Source organism: Schistocerca americana, chromosome 3, assembly GCF_021461395.2.
Source record: "Schistocerca americana isolate TAMUIC-IGC-003095 chromosome 3, iqSchAmer2.1, whole genome shotgun sequence".
Lineage (NCBI taxonomy): Eukaryota > Metazoa > Arthropoda > Insecta > Orthoptera > Acrididae > Schistocerca > Schistocerca americana.
This window is the reverse complement of record NC_060121.1, coordinates 157,657,946-157,678,485: the sequence shown is the minus strand read 5'-3', so window position 1 is coordinate 157,678,485 and position 20,540 is coordinate 157,657,946. Positions and strand designations below refer to the sequence as shown.

Genomic DNA, 20,540 nt, shown 5'->3' with positions numbered 1-20,540 from the left:
CCATAGTCACTGGCTTAATGCGATTTGACGCTGACAAAAGATGTATCTCTTCATATTGGATGATGAGCTGTGTTTGGCTTTTAATTTGTGTGCCCTTACTACATTGGTTTGATGCAACTGTTCCCACTAGTATATCCTGAATAGATGTGTTATCTGTGCATAACTACTGCAACCTACATGTAATTAGATCTGATTTCTGCAAGCAGATCTTCGTTTGACTCCACAAATTTTAACGCCGCCTCTCCCTACCACAGTCCTGCCTATTACCAAATTAACCATGACGCCTCAGAATGTGTCGTACAAACTATTCTTCTGTGTTGTGCCACAAAAGCCTCTTCCCACCGATTCGTTCACCATATCTTCAATATGTATATAGGATACATCCTATCTACTCATAACCTTGAACATTGTCCTTTAACACCACATTTAAAAGCTTCTATTCTGTTCTTGTATCCTCGTTTACCCTCAACGTTTCGCTTCCATACAAGACAACACTCCTGGCAATATATTCCGAAAAGAGTTCCTAACACTTGAATTTATATTCGATGCTCATTTATTTCTGTTTTCAGAAAGGCTTTTCTTTCTGTTGCTAGTCTACATTTTATATTCTGTTTAGTTTTCTGCCTTAGTCAGTCGTTTTGCTGTCTGCTACTTGTGATGTCTCGTCCCGCAGCCTAATTCCCTCGGCATCAACAGTGTTAATTCGACCATGCTGCATTACTCATTGGTACTTTTATTAATGTTCATCTTATAGCCTCCTGTCAAAACACTATGCGTTCATCCAATTGGTATTGCAAGGCCTTTGCTGAGTGTGAGAGTGTCGTCATCGCTATTCATAAAATTTTTATTTCTTCTGTCTGAACTTTAATTGGCTTTCTAAAGTTCTCTTTGCTTTCCTTTACAGCTAGCTCTACGTACAGACTGAATAACGTGAGGGATGTGCTACAGCCTTGCTCACTTCCTTCTCATTAGTGCCTCCCTGTCAAGTCATTCGACTTCTGTAACAGCAATTTGGTTTCTGTAAAAGTACTCTCTGTATTTCATCCTCAATAAATTAAGAATTTCGAAGAATGTATTCCAGTCAAGTTTGGGAAATCGGTTTCTATGTCTAGAAATGCTGTAAACTTGTTTTGTCTTTCTTCATTCATCTTGCGATACAAGTCATTATTGCACCTCGTGTTCCTGAATTTCCTGACACTGAAACAAATCTTCCCTGTGGTCGGCGAGTAGCAGTTTTTCCACCTTTTATGAGTAGTTCGTGTCAGTGTTTTGTGAACATGTCTTTTTAAACTGATTGTTTGGTAATAAATCTGTTCGCATCTACTTTTTCCTCGTTCCAGGTTGTAGTAAAAGATACCGACTGGGATTAACTTAGCTATGATTTTCTGAATATTGACGTGGATGTAAGTGGAGTTGTCATTATCTAAATGTCTCGGGATGCACACCACTAACATCCTGATGCAAAGTACGCGTACAGGAGAAAAACGGACCACATATGAATACACTCCTGGAAATGGAACGAAGAACACATTGACACCGGTGTGTCAGACCCACCATACTTGCTCCGGACACTGCGAGAGGGCTGTACAAGCAATGATCACACGCACGGCACAGCGGACACACCAGGAACCGCGGTGTTGGCCGTCGAATGGCGCTAGCTGCGCAGCATTTGTGCACCGCCGCCGTCAGTGTCAGCCAGTTTGCCGTGGCATACGGATCTCCATCGCAGTCTTTAACACTGGTAGCATGCCGCGACAGCGTGGACGTGAACCGTATGTGCAGTTGACGGACTTTGAGCGAGGGCGTATAGTGGGCATGCGGGAGGCCGGGTGGACGTACCGCCGAATTGCTCAACACGTGGGGCGTGAGGTCTCCACAGTACATCGATGTTGTCGCCAGTGGTCGGCGGAAGGTGCACGTGCCCGTCGACCTGGGACCGGACCGCAGCGACGCACGGATGCACGCCAAGACCGTAGGATCCTACGCAGTGCCGTAGGGGACCGCACCGCCACTTCCCAGCAAATTAGGGACACTGTTGCTCCTGGGGTATCGGCGAGGACCATTCTCAACCGTCTCCATGAAGCTGGGCTACGGTCCCGCACACCGTTAGGCCGTCTTCCGCACACGCCCCAACATCGTGCAGCCCGCCTCCAGTGGTGTCGCGACAGGCGTGAATGGAGGGACGAATGGAGACGTGTCGTCTTCAGCGATGAGAGTCGCTTCTGCCTTGGTGCCAATGATGGTCGTTTGCGTGTTTGGCGCCGTGCAGGTGAGCGCCACAATCAGGACTGCATACGACCGAGGCACACAGGGCCAACACCCGGCATCATGGTGTGGGGAGCGATCTCCTACACTGGCCGTACACCACTGGTGATCGTCGAGGGGACACTGAATAGTGCACGGTACATCCAAACCGTCATCGAACCCATCGTTCTACCATTCCTAGACCGGCAAGGGAACTTGCTGTTCCAACAGGACAATGCACGTCCGCATGTATCCCGTGCCACCCAACGTGCTCTAGAAGGTGTAAGTCAACTACCCTGGCCAACAAGATCTCCGGATATGTCCCCCATTGAGCATGTTTGGGACTGGATGAAGCGTCGTCTCACGCGGTCTGCATGTCCAGCACGAACGCTGGTCCAACTGAGGCGGCAGGTGGAAATGGCATGGCAAGCCGTTCCACAGGACTACATCCAGCATCTCTACGATCGTCTCCATGGGAGAATAGCAGCCCGCATTGCTGCGAGAGGTGGATATACACTGTACTAGTGCCGACATTGTGCATGCTCTGTTGCCTGTGTCTATGTGCCTGTGGTTCTGTCAGTGTGATCATGTGATGTATCTGACCCCAGGAATGTGTCAATAAAGTTTCCCCTTCCTGGGACAATGAATTCACGGTGTTCTTATTTCAATTTCCAGGAGTGTATATGAGACTATTTTTTCTGTTCCTACAAAAACATACAAATTTTGGATCGGGGTCTGAATAGGCAAAAAAGACTGAAGAAGCAAGGTAACATGCCATGAGAAATTCTATAAATAGATAAAGCATCTGTGTAAATAAGTTTTAAAAATTAACATCATCGCAGTTAGAGTAACTTCTGCAAACGTACATTTTTGGGTCGGGCTTACAATGGTTGAAATCGTAATATAAAAGCTGATTGTAAACAGCAAGTAGTCATCTCTACTGATTTGATCTGCACGCTCTAAGCTGTAAAATAATTATAATTTTTTCCCCTACTTTGTCGTCTCTCTTCAGTTTCTGAAGAAGAAAAAAGTAATCGGAGCTTGGACAAAAATTTGCGCCACGTTATCAGGGTGTAAAAGACCGTTCTTGCTTAATCATAGACAGCCTTATGATTAATATTTGCTTTATTAAGAATTTATTGTCAGTAATCCGGTATTCTATGAATTTGCCGGTGGTCGTGTCGCCATGGTAAGTACAACTGCAACTTGCGAACCTGCGTATTCCAAATGCCCGCATTACACGTATAGGACTATACAAGATTACCGGGCCACCCAGAATATAACAGATCACAACGCGTCAAAGGATTCTTGCGCGTTGTACAGGTGTAAATAAATCTCAGTGTTTTTCTAGAAAATTGATGGTATTCCAGTGACCAACTAGAAACGGATGGGTATAATTTATCTTAGATGTACGTGCGTCAGCTTAAACATTATGACGTGTCTGCTCCCAAATAAAGCCAGCAAGTCTCACGCCAGTTCCACACATTTCAGATTTTTTTTATTCAGTTCGGCAACAAGATAAACACGCGAGCGAAAATATGTTTCGTACTCTACTGATCTATGCCCTTGGAGTTGAGTTACATCTCCATAGTTGGCTAAATGTTTGTTATTTCGTTTTATTGAATCTTGTCAACGAATTTATCTATGCAGTTGTCACAGTATTTATGTGTTTCCTGACTAAAGCACACTCTTAACACAGATCGTTACGAAACAAACTGAGTTATCGAAATAGAATTGAAAGTAGCATGTAAGGACGGAATACTGATTCAGATTTTAGCTGATGTCAACTTAGTAACTCATGGGCAACTACTCACATTGATTATTTTCGCTTTTGAAAATAATTTCATGCGTCTTTCCCTGAGCTGTATGTAAACTCTTTGCTACTGCTGTGCTGTCCCCTGATATTTCGCGATGATTTTTTTTCAGGTCCTACGTCTTTAACTGTTCTCCGCGACTGCGACAGCTTCGCCAGTAAGGTTATTTCTCAAATTAATTACCACTTGGCGCACTGCTTCGCTAGAGCATTAGCACATTTCTCAAAGATAAACCCTCATTGTGTACAGCAGTTAACAGTAACCCTGTAAATAACTACTACAGTTACACGTATTTTTCTATCACACGTAGTGTCGTATAGGAGTCATCCAGTAGCTTCAACTAGCATAGATGGTAGTGTTCCTAATGCAATGTCGGGTGCTTTAAACATAATAGAATTTAGCAAATCATGTATATAAAATATAGTATTTGCAGTTAGTGTATGAAATGCAGCTAAATTTTACATATTCAGATTTTAGGTTAGGTGGTATCGCTATTTCTAGTTGTCTTGTTCTCTCAACCAGAACGTAAGTTTGCGGATACGTAATGGTATTACGAGTGTAAATGCAACTTGCGAATCTTGAAATCAGTGTTTTCTGTTCATCTGCTGTTGGTCCTTTTACATATATTACAAATAAGAAACTAAATAACTATTTCATTTGTAGCTCAGTTAGGTATTTTGATAGAATCTCAATATCTGCAAATCTCATATTGCATGTAGAGTCAGTTGAATTACATACTGCCTTCGTCGTAATTTTTGTGTCAGTGTTGCTACTATATCTGTTCTGTCACCGTCCCAAATCTCTGTAGGTTTTTATCAGTTTACGTTCCCACTCAGCGAGTCTTATCTCAGGTCAACAAGCTGCTATCACAATTAATTTTTCTTTATGTTGATCAAGTGCCGACTCAATAGCCCTTACCTTACCCAGCCTCTTCACGAATCGCCGGATGACCAAATGTTTCTCGTAGACGAAATGCAAGGGCAATCAGAAGTCCGTACTTAACATATTTGATTACCTAAATACAACTATAACGTGGAGCTAATATGCCGTCGAAATACGCATGCGAAACAAGAAGCAGTACGAAAGATAATGTGTCTTTCCGGTGTGCTGTGGTGTAAAGGATTTTGTATAACTGCGATACCTGTGCAGACCGTGTTTTTCAGTTTAAAGAGGCATTGCTCACAGATATATCTGCCTCATTCGTTTGTTTTACAAGTAAAAGTTTGGCGGTTGCACATCATGTTTCCCTCGAAGCAAGTAGTGTCTGTCAGAAACAGGTGATGTGCAGTGGATTCTAAAGCAAAGTTGATGATAAACCGATTATAAAGCTTCCTTTTCTAAATTGCTTTTCAGTGTAATACCATTTGAACTGTCCATCGCATTTACAGACCAGAAGTAACTGGTTTAAATAGTTCATTAATCTAAAACATACCTACAAAACATAATTCGTGTACTTGTCCTGTTGCCATTGTACGTGATCTGAATAGCAGGATATATTCGACGGCTGTGCTGTATTTTCCTAAATTGAAGGGAAATTTCTTTTTTGTCCCGGCATTCGAGACTGGTTGTTTCTGTATACAACATGAATGAATCTTCCATTCGGCAGCGAAGTGTTACGCATGAGCTTTATGATTAAAAAAATATAATGAAAGCGGCAGACATGGACCCTTGCGTTTCTCAGGCAATGCCTTTATCGGCTGACCTATTCACTCACGAATGACGGCCCCGCCTCACCTCTCAGACTTCCAGCACCTTTCTCCTACTTTACAAGATCCTTAGAAAGATTTCTGAGAAGAGAAAATCCGAGGATGTGCGGGAATCGTGGCATTTTGCCTTCGCTGTTTCCATCTACATCTACACGGACACTCTGCAAATCACATTTAAGTGACTGGCAGAGGGTTCATCGAACCATCTTCATAATTCTCTATTATTCTAATCTCGTATAGCGCGCGGAAAGTATGAACACCTATATCTTTCCGTACGAGCTCTGATTTCCCTTATTTTATCGTGGTAATCGTTCCTCCTATGTAGGTCGGTGTCAACAAAGTATTTTCGCATTCGGAGGAGAAAGTTGGTGATTCGAATTTCGTGAGAAGATTACGTCGCAACGAAAAACGCCTTTCTTTCAATGATTTCCAGTCCAAATCCTGTACCATTTCTGCAACACTCTCTCCTATATTTCGCGATAATACAAAACGTGCTGCCTTTCTTTGAACTTTTTCGATGTAATATGTCAGTCCTATCTGGTAAGGATCCCACACTGCGCAGCAGTATTCTAAAAGAGGACCGACAAGAGTAGTGTAGGCAGTCTCCTTAGTAGGCCTATTACATTTTCTAAGTGTCCTGCCAATAAAACGCAGTCTTTGGTTAATATTCCCCACAACATTTTCTGTGTGTTCCTCCCAATTTAAGTTGTTCGTGATTGTAATACCTAGGTATTTAGTTGAATTTACGTCTTTTATATTAGACTGATTTATCGTGTAACCGAAGTTTAACGAGTTCCTTCTAGCACTCATGTGGATGACCTCACACTTTTCGTTATTTAGGGTCAACTGCCACTTTTTGCACCATTCAGATATCTTCTCTAAATCGTTTTGCAGTTTGTTTACATCTTCTGATGACTTTATTAGTCGATAAAGGATAGCGTGATCTGCAAACAACCGAAGACGGCTGCTCAGATTGTCTCCCAAATCGTTTATATAGATAAGGAACAGCAAAGGGCCTATAATGCTACCTTGGGGAACGCCAGACATCACTTCTATTTTAATCGATGACGTTCCGTCAGTTACTACGAACTCTGACCTCTCTGACAGAAAATCACAAATCCTGTCACATAACTGAGACGATATTCCATAAGCATGCAATTTTACTACGAGCCGCTTGTGTGGTACAGTGTCAAAAGCCTTCCAGAAATCCAGAAATACGGAATCGATCTGGAATCCCTTGTCAATAGCACTCAACATTTCATGTGAATAAAGAGCTAGTTGTGCTTCACAGGAACGATGTTTTCTAAACCCATGTTGACTGTGTGTCAATAGACCGTTTCTTCGGGGTAATTCATAATGTTCGAACACAATATATGTTCCAAAATTCTGCTGCATATCGACGTTAACGATATGGGCCTGTAATTTAGTGGGTTACTCCTACTACCTTTCTTGAATATTGGGGCCTTCTGAAATACCTTGTTGCATATTAATTACAGAACTCAGTTAGACCATTAAAACAGCCTGTCGTGGCACGCCGAAGAATTGTGGGTTGGGAGGTTCTGCATAGCACCAATCTAAGAACTGATTGCATTCAGGGGATTACAAGAATCGACACATGCTGAAACATCAAAAAGGTGTGCTAGACCCAACAAGTATACCGGTGAGAAATGCATCTCTTAACATTGTTTAATATGTAGAGAGTGATCAGCACCCGATGAATATGTCACGGAAAAAGCGTGGTACTGGAAATAAAATATTTGGCTAAAAGGAGTGATCGGTTGGTAAGACACATCCGATTGCATTAAGAAACTGTCAGTTTGGTGATGGAGGGAAGCATGGTAACTAAAGAGAGAGAGACAAGGAATTGACATTGGTAAGCAGTTTTAGATGCATGTAGATTGCAGCAGTCATGCAGAGATGAAGACTCTTGCACAGGACAGACCAGCATGGGAGCTGCGTCTAACCAGTCTAAATACCACAAAAACAGTAAACTGCTCGTCCAGTGTTGGTTGATGTGGATGAAACTTGTCGCTGCGTAAGGCCACGGTCCAAGGTCGAGAAGCAGTCGGCAGCCAACGATTCCCAAGTAATACGAGCATAATGGTTTCCTTTGTGTTACTGTGGTTGACCAATGTATTTAATACTGAAATGAAAGTGGGAGGAGAACTGTCGAAGGGCAGGTAAGAAAGATTGTTAAAAGTTTACATCACCTTCTACCAGAACGAATGGTAAAATAAGTCAAACATGTCAGCAACGAAAAATGTGAGGCACTGAATTGAAGTGGACAACATTATAGTTGAAAGGCTGCGTAGCTACTGTGGAAAGCTCAGCTGACGTAATGACTACCCAAGACCAAGGTATCTCAACACCAGTACTTGTATCAAAGGTAGTAAAGGTAATCGAGAACGAAAATCGTGTTGAATGTGTATGATATGATCCAGAACAATTGATCTTATGGTATCGGGCTAACCATTTTTCCAGACAGTGAATATCTCAATACTCGTAATGCGTTATATCTCGCAAGCTTATCGCTGAAACTGTTGGACTCCTTGATCCCACTAACTCTTAGTACAGTCACTCGTCTACAACAAAAATAACAGCAGGCTACAGCTGATGTGATACACTTTGACAATATTACGTAATGTGAATTATAAATCCGCTGAAATATTTGGCTGAAGACTGAATTGTCTTATTTCAAATAGTCTTATTGCGTGTGGTATTCACTTAGCTTCTTTCGCCGGGAGCCAGCTCGGTCATCGAGTTAGCTATGTTCATGAATACTCACAAATCACGACGCGACTTGGCATTTCTTGATCCACAGGACAAATGTCGTAGAAGAAAACTCGTCGATATCAGCGATCCACTAAATTACCGTTCTGAAACACCATCAGCTAATCGTTCACGCATAATAGCCCTAAAGTAACTTGTTTTTAAATGATGTGAGAATCTCTCTGAAGAGTAACAAAATCTACAGAGTTCTTTTGAGCATCGATCATAACCGGGGAGGACAAATAGAAACAAAAGTTATTACGTGCTGCAATCTATCCCTAGTACCAGTAGCTTGCAGGTTGACAAATCCCCACCCTAAATGCTTGCGCGTGGCACAGACTGTAGGCGAATTCTGTATATTGTCTGAGCTGTCTCTGTTCTGAGAATAATGTTGGGAATCTATTTCAGTCATCATATGTACTCCCAAACAGAAGCTGATTTGAATAAAATCTAATTTAAACGCCTTAAGATTTTCTTGTGGATTGTAGCAGTGTTTGGTGCCGAATGTGGCAAGCAGGAGCACTTCTAAGACTTCGGAATGGTGCTGGAGAAATATAGCTGGCGTGTGCTGGAAATACAATACAAAAATACTTACTAAGGACAGACAACAATATGAAAGGAAATGGCTGGGGTTGTGTAGTTTAGCTGAGGTTCTCTCATGCTGCCTCTGCCTTCCACATACACATCTTTCAGCATTTGTCATTGTTTCTCTTCGTCCTTCATTTCCAATCTGTTTACCAATTTTAAATTAACACATATTTGGTTATGTGCCTTTTTGGAATGTGCAAAGGTAGATTAAAATATTCAGTAAAACTTCGTGTGTTGACCCATTCCTTGATCAGTTACAATTCTCTTTCTCAAACAAACCCTTAAATACTGATCATTTGAATGTGAAGCAATTACCCTCGTATCCCAGAAGACATAAATTTTGACTTAGATCTTGGAATATACCAATATGTAACGCCCTATTGTGTTTTTACTATAATCGTTTCCATAATTATTGCAATTGTGAACCTCCAAATGAGAGTCCACCAAATTCAACAGTCGCGCGACATGACCAGTTTTATTATTGAACAAATAGATCTCACTTCTTACAAGTAAACAAATCTGTTTCTTAGATTGCGGGGAACTGTGTATCGTCTGTGATACCTCTCATACAGGAAACTCGAAATAAAGAAATTGTATATGTTCCGCTTTTTTTACTCAGTTGACCAAATATAGATGCACACCAACGGAAAAAAATCGCAACACCAAGAAGGAGTTCTGCAACATGAATGAAAGTTGGTAGGCGTGTTTCTACATCTATTCCAATTTCACGCCAGTCGCAAAGAGTGCGCTAGTAGCGCCAGGGTGCAAATCAGGTTCAGCTGAAGTACACACTGTAACGGTCATGAGCATTAGTTACCTTTGAGACTGGGCGTGGTGAGTTGATGTTAGTCCAAAATGCCTTTAAGGCGACAAAGACGCCGTTCTCAACACTTTATCATGTTTGAACGAGGTCGTGTACTACGGCTACGAGAAGCTCGATGTTCCTTCTGCGATAAACAGGCAGGGAAGACTATCGTGTTCGGCGTATGCCTCTGACGCATCGTACTGCATCTGCAGCAACAATTTGAACAGCAGTTGGCACCACAATGGCACAACGGACTGTTACAAATCGATTACTTCAAGGACAGCTACGAACCAGACGCTCTATAGCGTGCATTCCACTGACCCCAAATCACCGCCATTTGCGACATCAGTGGTGACAAGCGAGAGCTCATTGGAGGGCAGGGTGGAGGTGTGTTTTACTTTTTGACAGAAGCAGGTTCTGCCTCAGTGCCAGTGATGGTCGTGTGTTGGTTAGAAGAAGGGCGGTTGAGGGCCTGCAATCAATGTGTCTGCGTGCTAAATACACTAGACCTACACTTCAAGTTATTGTCTGGAGTGCGATTTCGTGTGACAGCAGTAGCACTCTCTTGATTATCCCACGCATCCTGAATGCAAATTTTTACTACAATGTGGTGATTCGACCTATTGTGCTGCCTTTCATGAACAGCATTCCAGGGGTGTATTCCAGCAGGATAACGCTCGCCACATACCGACATTGGACGACAAGTCCAACGTCATCCATAGACAGCATTAACCGTCCCAGTATTGATCGACCAAGTGTAACAGGCTTGGAACTCTGTCCCACAAACTGATATCCGGCATCTGTACAACACAATGCATGCACGTTTGCATGCTTGCACTCAGCATTGTGGCGGTTACAACGGTTGTTAATGTACCAGCATTTCACTTTCTCAATGGCTTATCTTGCGTCTACATTAACATGTAATCTTGCAATGTTAATCACTTAAATGTTTTCGAAATTTCATTGTTCTAAATTATTTTTTGGTGTTGCTATTCTTTTTCTATCTGTATACAGGGTTGGCGCTTAAAGCCGGACAAATATTAATCTGCGTTTCCCGCCACATCGTAGTTCCGCCGGAGGTCGCGACTGGCGTTCTTGAAAGCCATAGACATCTGGTAAACAGTGAGAACCTCAAAATGGCCGGGATGCTACGGACAAGTGCGGAGTACAACCGAAGAAAGTGCTGGGTGTTCGGCCACTGAAATAGTTCGATTCTTCGGATACCCGAGATCAACTGTTTACGATATTGTGGCCGAGTATAGTGCTTAGGAGAAGTCTGGGGTTCACGTCGTTGGTATTGTGTCTAGATGGTGATATCATGCCGCCACATTTCTTTGATAAAGGACGAAGTGTCATAAAAGAAGTTTATGTGCAAGTTTTGACGAATGTCGTGAAACTGTGGCTGGTAACTGTGACCTCGGGGAGACAAGAAGTCATTCACCAGGACGGTGCACCGGCTCATACGAGCCATTAAGTCAAAAACTGGCTCTCTGATCTTTTTGACATGTTCTGGTAGAGGAGTTCTAGCCCCCGATTAGCCCGGATAAGATGTGGCATCACTATGCACCGCTATCGAAACAGCATTCGCGAATATGTTTTAAAGAGTGCGTGCGATCGCTTCAGGACAAGATTGGAGGCGGTCATTGCGGCTGAAGTGGGTTACATCGAGTAATGTTACTCTTGAAAGATACCACTCCTTATATGTAAAAGGGATTGTATTTTGTTTTAATTAATTTTCTTTAAAAAAAGGTTCATTTGTCCGGGTTAAAACGCCGCACCCTGTGGATATATCAGTGAATTGTGGATATATCAGTGAATTAAAAATGCTTCGATTTATCTGAAGCAGCATGGATGCTGTTGACGCTGCATTTGATGTGCGTCGTCATTTCCGTAGTTTATCCATTGCATGACAAACTTGTGATGAAAAGATGAGTTAGATAAAGTAAGCAGTGTAAGAGCAAGGTGCGTTCTACAGATAGTAACCATTGTCACTTCACAAACAATCCTCTCGAGGCCCTATGGTCAAGTGATGGGTTTATAATACCCTACTGGCGACTCGCACACTAGTGGCAGCATCGTAAATGGAATGATGGATTGCCCACAGCAGCTGCTGTCTGCCGTACCTCAAGTTCTCACTGTAAGCCGTGGGGCAGTGCGAGATACGCGTGGCAAAGTACGTGGGCGAAATGCCGCATGCGCCGATCGCCTCACTGACGCAAGAACCTTGGCTTCGAACCGATGTCGTCTTCGCTGAGGACACGCCCGCCAGTATTTTAAGATGCGCGTTTTTAGATGCCACTGTCGCTTGTCCGTCACTTGCTTCTACCATTAAAGAGGAAGTAAAGTAGAGCCAGTGACAATGTTCCTTTTTTACAGCAGCCGATATTTACCTCTGGATATCTTAGTATATTATCTTGATGCTCAGGAAGTGATAGGATTTGTGATTATGTTAGCAGCATCACATATTACAGCCGTTGCTAAAAGACGAACGAAGGAGACAACATACGGAATACCTGTTCAGCCATTTAAGCGGCGTCGCAAAGAGACTGGCACCAGACGATCGAACAACCCCAGACCAACAATGCCGTACTATCATATCTCTCTCTCTCTCTCTCTCTCTCTCTCCTATTATTTATTTATTTATTAAATCATGCAACGGCCTTGCCGCAGTGGATACACCGGTTCCCGTGAGATCACCGAAGTTAATCGCTGTCGGGCGTGGTCGGCACTTGGATGGGTGACCATCCAGGCCGCCATGCGCTGTTGCCGTTTTTCGGGGTGCACTCAGCCTCGTCATGCCAATTGAGGAGTTACTCGACCGAATAGTAGCGGCTTCGTTCAAGAATATCATCATAATGACCGAGAGAGCGGTGTGCTGACCCCGCCCCCCCGCCCCTCCTATCTGCATCCTCTACTGAGGATGAGACGGCGGTCGGATGGTCCCGGTAGACGACTCGTGGCTTGAAGACGGAGTGCTTTTTTTTTTTGTACATCATGGTTACTGTTTTATTAATGTCAAGTATGCATTGAAGGGACAAAAAGTCACGGGGTCTTCCTAATATCATGACCGACCCATGTTTGCACGGCGTGGTGCAGCAATTTGACGTGGCATGGACTCACCAAGTTGTTGGAAGCCCCCTGCAGAAATAATGAGCCATGCTGCCTCTGTAGCCGTCCGTAATTGCGAAAGTATTGCCATTGCAGGATTTTGTGCACGAACTGACCTCTCGATTGTCCCACAAATGTTCGATGGTATTAATGCCGGGTGATCTGGCTGGCCAATTCATTCGCTCGAATTGTCCAGAATGTTCTTCAAACCCATTTGCGAACAACTGTGGCCTAGTAATATGGCGCATTGTCATCCTTAAAACTTCCATCGTTGTTTAGGATCATGAAGTGCATGAATGGCTGCAAATGGTTTTCAAGTAGCCGAACGTAACCATTTCCAGTCAGTGATTGGTTCAGTGGGACCAGAGGAACAAGCCATTCCATGTAAACACAGCCCACACCATTATGGAGCCACCACCAGCTTATACAGTGCCCCATTGACAACTTGGATCCATGGTTTCGTGGGGTCTGGGCCACACTTGACTCCTATCGTCAGGTCTTACCAGCTGAAATGGAGTCTCATCTGACCAGGCTGCGGTTTTCCAGTCCTCTAGGGCCCGACTCATGTAGTTACAAGCCCAAGAGAGGCACTGCAGATGATGTGCTGTTAGCAAAGGCACTTGCGTCGGTCACCTGCTGCTGCCATAGTCCATTAACGACAAATTTCGCCGCACTGTCGTAATGGATACGTTCGTCCCACATCCCACATTGATTTCTGTGGTTATTTCACGCAGTGTTGCTTTTCTGTTAGTACTGACAAGTCTAAGCAAACGCAGCTGCTATCGGTCGTTAAGTGAAGTCCGTCGGCCTCTACGTTATCCGAGGTGAGAGGTAACGCCTGAAATTTGGTATTCTTGGCACGCTGCATCAACTAAGGAACTTGTAATAACGATTCTAAAGATCATGGTTAATTTTCCCTCTCCTCACCGCAAAATCAGATTTTAGAGTGAAGAACGACCTTTTACAAGCGGTTTTTTTTGTCTCCTTAGTTCTAAGTACTACTCAGTAAAAGCTATAAAATTGCGAATGAGAGCTGAAAGACATCTTACGGAAGTGAGACTCTTGTCCATCTAAATTTATGCTACGTTTGCAACCTGTAGAAGAAACGTCTGGTTTAGTGCTGCGAAACCGATAGTGCGGAAGTTTTTACAGTGTGTTTTATGGATGACGAAGAAACGTAGAAGTAGCAAACCTCAGTCAAAAGCAGAAACTTTTTTGACAGCCAACAGAAGGCAATAGATGCTGCCATTCCAATTTCGGATATGGGCATGGCAAGGCCGTGTTAAGCTCTGCTGCATTCATTCTGTCAACCATGTCACTGTTTGGACAAGGTCGCAAGCGTCAGCATTTCTTATCTTGGATTCTTTTTAACCATTGCACGTCTCTCGAAAACGAGAACTTTTACATGAGCAAATAAAAAGAAAAATTTCAGTGTCTGGTATGTGAATGCTGTGATCATGGCAGCTGTGTTTCAGGATTACCCTGTTAAAATACCAACACCATGTACAAAGCGAGGTAGTGGCGCATCTTGTTGAACGTGTGTGACTCGACTAACAACATCTAACTCTGGGAATTAGTCGTAAATACTGTGTACAGCGCGTCAGTGGAGCAAACGTCAAGCAAGAGAAGGGCCTAAAGACCATCCAGTATCCTCGCCTACATATTCAAAGTGAATATTTATCGACAACGTTCACGAATGTCGCTTCAATCCATTTGTGACTATGTCCACTGTTAAGCGTGTCGATAGTGAAAGAGGGCACATCCGTGTAAATAATGTACGCATTACAAGGGCGAGTCTGAACATTTCGGGTATTCCCGATTGCATTTGATTATCAGTTGATTGACCGTAATTCTTGCACTGAGTGGGCCATCTGCACTTCGTTTGTTTTGATATACGCATCAGACAGAGGAAGCAATGGATCGAAACAGGAACGTTTGCGCGAGATTATAATTTACGGTTTTTAAAGTAGGACTTTTAGAATGTTTGGAGCAGACTTTTGGTGACTGGACCTTCCTAAAAAACAGTGTGGCGAGGGAACTCGTCCCGGCGGAGGTTCGGGCATGGGTGTGTATGTTTGTCCTTAGGATAATTTGGGTTAAGTAGTGTGTAAGCTTAGGGACTGATGACCTTAGCAGTTAAGTCCCATAAGGTTTCACACACATTTGAACTTTTTTTTTTTTTTTTTGAGGGAACTCGCCTAAAGACGAAGGACGAAGGTCTCTTTAGACGTCAGCTCCTGTAAACAAACTGAATCCACTCTTTGTATATGATAGGAAGCGGTTTATAAGATCACGCATAATAATGTGAATGTTAAAAATATCTGCAGTCGTTTTATGCCGCCCTTTCAAGCCAATGAACAAAAAACCGCGTATAGAATTCTGTCACAAATTCGATTCTGCACGGTGGACTATTGATGAAACATGGCTGCACCAATTCTAGTCTTGCTGTGACAGTCATGCTTTTTATGTCTTCCCAGAAAAGACGTGCACAGAAGAAGCGCAAATAGAACGACGTGGGGAGAAAAGAATTACGTGTACGTTACGTGCAGAAAGTGATCACATCGCTACTACATTGTTGCGGTTCAAGGCCAGAAAGTAAATCATGTGATATTCTGCGGTTTAGACGTCTAGACTGTTGCAAATGCATTGTGAATCCATTTCCAAGATAAGGCCTGCGTTCGATCGTGCTCCACCATGTCAACGAGCCATATTACTGCACCGCAAAAATGACGTAGCTTCTTGAGTAGTCTTCGATCCAGATGCTTCATTATAAAACCTGTAGCCCTGACTTGACTCTTATGCGATATCTCGCTGATCACCATAGGGTCTCGAGGCTCCAGAAGCAGCTGCCTCGACACGTGATGCCTACCCAAATGCCTTTCCGAAATAAGTCAACTGTGAAGCTGTTCATAAACAACACTTCGGTCACATGTTGCTTCAGAAAGCATAGCCGTTATAGACGGTTCGAGATCGAACTCACATGTGATCAATACGTGGACGATGGAGATCTAGCAGCAGTTCACGCTATACGCTCACATCGTATCAGTCGGCCACATGCTTTACTAGTGCAACTCATGGTGTGTTTATTGACGGTTGTTTAGTCATCCTGGAGGGCACTCGACCATCCAAGGTTTTAGGGTAAAGATGCTATTTCATTAAGCAAAGGTTGCTGGTTAGAATTCTGTCTCGGACGAGGATCTGGTTTTTAAATGGGCCGTTACTGTGTTTGTCCATGCAGAGGTAGAATCAGCTACAGACAGTGTATATATTTACTGTGTTTGCCCATTCAGAGGTAGAATCAGTTAGAGACAGTGTATATATGTGTGTGGTTGCATACTTCTGGTTGTCGATTTTTGTTTTGGCTTCTAAATTTCGAATGGAATGCTTCTCGACCGAAAATTCTTGTATTGTTTTGCTAGTTTTGTACTTTTGTGTCGTGACATGTAGTGTTAATCGATAATTAATGACTGAGAACAAAACAAATAGTATGTGTCATCTTATAATGAATATTATTTTCAAAGACATCGTCTGTTCGACCGCGTGTGTATGAGCGGCTGTTTCATTTTTTCTGATTCTGCGAGTACTTAAGCAGTCAATAAAATCTTCTTTTTGTGGCCATATGGCTCATAGTTCCTTTATAATTATTGAAGGTATTTCAATTCCGTCTTTGCAACTACAAGAAAATATGTGGTTTTTTTATTTTTATTTTTTTTATACCAAAACGCGTTTCGTTTTATTGAAATAAAACGTCATCAGTAGTCTGTAGCGAAATATATTTACAAATTAAGCCAAGTCTGTAAATATCGTTCATCACAGGCCAGTGATGATGTTTTATTTCAATAAAACTAGACACGTTTAGTGACAAAACACGCATTTCCTTGTAGTTGCAAAGATGGAAAAATAAGGTAGTCACGTACCAACAAATCTGTTAACTCCCTGAGTACATGTCTATCATCTCTGCGTCATCGCTACTCGAAGAATTCCGCACCAGTAACGAATGGTGTTTTGTTAGTACAACATTGTAAAAATAAAGTAGAAGTGAGTCGCCTCACAATAAATAAGGTTTCTGTTGAAAAAGAAACGAAACCGTAGTACTATGTATAGAACAATGTGGCAACTCCAATTTATCAACAGATACCAACAGAATATTTTCAATTCATTCTTTCGCGCATCTTTTTAGCTATCGTAATAACTTACGTCAGGCGTATTATCTTCAGCGTTACCAGAATAGCCAGGGTCGACCTCGGTGTTTTTGCGTGCCTGGTTCTTGCGTGAAAGAAAGCAACCCTGACTCCATCAGTTAAGTCTTATATCAGAATGTCCCTTTTCTAAAATGTCGTAGTTTCGTGAGAACGCACCTTTCCCGTAAAGCGTTGCTGAGTATCAGGAGATTGTAAACGACAAGAGCACATGAAAATGGCTTAATAGTGCCTTGAGAGTTGGCCATTAAATTGCAACACTTGTTCCGTATATGGAACGTAAGAGACTCACATCGCACTATCTCTGCGATTTCAGGATAAGAAGAAGGCACTCGACCCAGGTAGCCACATTGGTATTTGTAAGACAATTGAGGTTAATGACAGCTTGCGTTCCTGTTAATGTACTTGAAATGGATATCTGCTGAGTTGATCGACAATCGCTATCCCCTTGAAAACTACAGACAGGTCTGAAACTAAGTTTCGTCTGTTAATATATATCCAGGTGTCATACATTAAGAGCTATGTAAAGTCTAGGGATAGAGAAAGAAACACATTGTTACATAGGTGTTCATAGCAATCTGATGTAATCACTATACCAGCTGGAAAAATGTTTCCTTGCTAAGCTGTTGAACCCGGCATTCCTTACGATTAATGAGACGTCCTATATTACTATGAGATCATCCGTTCATCATTTGCATAACAGGGCCTCTCTCGTGCGTTTCCTTGCTGTATGTAAGTTATCAAGATCACCTATTGTGGCTGGATCTTAGACTGTCTCACTTAATATATCTGACAATAAAACTGCATTATAGTACAAAGTACCCCAGAGGAGTCATAGTGTCAGGGGGGAGCACAGCTTTACGTAAGCAAACTATGAAAGTCAGAATGTGTTAAACGAAGTATGGCAATAAAGCTGGCTAGCTGAGTACTATGTGAGCGCGATAACACTGGAAGGTTGACACTGCGGTTCTGTGCTTGTTCACTCACGAACAAGCTTCTCGGTTGTCAGTTTCTTGGTCAACGTCATACCGAGTGCACTTCTGTTTTCGTAAACTCATCTTTTGTTACACTGGCGAAGAAAATTTGAGAGGCGGAAAGTTGTACAGAAATTCCTTGTGAAAGAGTGGTAAACGAATGATGAAACGTGTTTACAGAGAGCGTCTTCTGAGAAAAACTTCGTTCTCCAAGTGGTTGTTGGAGATCAGACAAGAGAAGTTAAACATAGGACGACGAGCGAATAAAGGGTCGAGCACTCAGCACAGGTGGTGAAAAAACCACCATCTCGCATCATCGCCTCATGGTAGGAAACGTCGCTGAAATCACTGGAATTGATAGAAAGATTGTGCGTTCGTTCTTACATAAAAATGTCAAAACTTTTCACGGAGAATCCTCGGTAGCCGAAAAGAGAAAAATTAGGCATTTTGTAGCCCGAACGGGCACCACAGTCCTCGAACGCCCTCTCTACTCCTCTGGTTTGGCCACCTGTGGTTTTTTGTTTCGAACAACTCAAAAAATTGGAAATGTCGCCATGAAGAATCAGCATGATTTTAGAAAGCATGACTCGTGCGAAATTCGGCTTGCCCTTTCCTCACATGATATGCTGGTAACTATGGTTGAAGGGCAACGTGCAGGTTCCATATTTCTAGATTTCCGGAAAGTATTTCACACGGGCCCATTGCAGGCTGTTAATGGAAGTTACGAGCATATGGAACATGTTCACAGATATGTGAGCGACTCGAAGACTTCTTAAATAATAGAGCCCATTATGTTGTCCTCGACGGCGAGTGTTCATCAGAGACAAGGGTATCGTCATGAATGCCCCAAGGAAGTGCGAGAGGAGCGCTGTTGAATAAATGATTTGGCGGGCAGGGTGGCAGCAATCTTCGGTTGTTTGCTGATGATGCCGTGGTGTACGGTAACGTGTCGAAGTTGAGTGACTGTAGGAAGATAGAAGACGACTTAGACGAAATTTCCAGCTGGTGTGATGAATGGCAGCTAGCCCTAAATGTGGAAAGATGTAAGTTGATGCGGATGAGAAGGAAGATCAAACGTGTATGTTCTGATACAGTATTACTAATGTCCTGCTTGACACAGTCCAGTCGTTTATATAGCTGGGAGGAACGATGTAAAGTGATATGAGGCTGAACGAGCTTGTGAGAACTGTGGTAGGGAAGGCAAATGTTCGACTTCGGTGTGTTAGAGGAATTTTAGGAAAGAGTGGTTCACCTGTAAAGGAACCGCATATGGGTAGCTGGTGCTACCCAGTCTTGAATACTGCTCGGATGTTTGGGATCCGAACCAGGTCGGATTGAAGGAAGACATCAAAGGAATTAAGAGTTAAGCTGCTAGATTTGATACCGAACAACACTCAAGTGTTAACGGAGATGCTCTGGGAACTCAATGGGAATCCCTAGAAGGAAGGCGACTACACTACTGTCAAAATTTAGAGAACTCGTATTTTAAGCTGACTGCCACATGATTCTACTGCCACCAACATACATTGCGCCTAAGGACCGCGAAGATAAGATACGAGAAACTGGGGCTCATAGGGAGGCCTATAAACAGTCGTTTTTCCCTCGCCCTATTTGTGAGTGGAACAGGAAAGGAAATGGTAAGTAGTAGTACAGAGAATCCTCCCCCGCGCACCGTACGGTGGCTTGCGGAGTATCTATGTAGATGCAAGAAGCCGCTCTGAAGGTCAGATAAACTGAATGGAAAGATCAAGAGGGTTGCTTTGAAGTGTAGAATGTGTAAAAAATATAAAGCTTTTCCGCGAACTTTATTGTTATGCTCGTAAAATTCCAGGTCATCATGGGTATCCGGAAGTTTCTTTGTCTCATAGCCATTGCTATGCGATAATTTGATATCACCTCGACGGAACTGGTCCAGTTCTCCGTTTTGTAATGAATCTCATGTAAACAGCATGTGTGTTGGCTACAAAACTGTTGGTTACACATTCCTGATTTCGAGAGTGACGAACAAATGACATATAGGAATTTGTATCGTGTGACTGAAATTAAGTTAATGAAACTACGTGATATCTGGAATTACCCAGTTTTTAAATGCGCAAATTTTCCATCGTCCTTAGAGCACCGTGTGTAAAGCCGAATACGTATTCATCTTTCATCCTGGATGCATTTATTGACAAACGTGCATTATTTCGAACCATGATCAGCCACTTAGGCTGTAAGTTATTTTCAAGTGTACGCAAAAATGTACGTCACATGCCGTAATGATGACTTTCTTTCATTGTACATGTGCATAAGAATTGTAACGACAATGTCAATGAAATGCATATGTTATTAGA

The 20,540-nt window shown here is 42.8% G+C and overlaps 1 long non-coding RNA gene and 1 pseudogene across 1 annotated transcript in view; both read left to right on the top strand.

The window, feature by feature from the left end:
• Nucleotides 1–20,540, top strand: part of LOC124606632 — a 359,736-nt gene that overhangs the window by 280,326 nt on the left and 58,870 nt on the right. The gene's annotated exons all lie outside the window — the stretch shown is intronic.
• On the top strand, nucleotides 12,578–12,695 carry LOC124607653 (annotated as a pseudogene).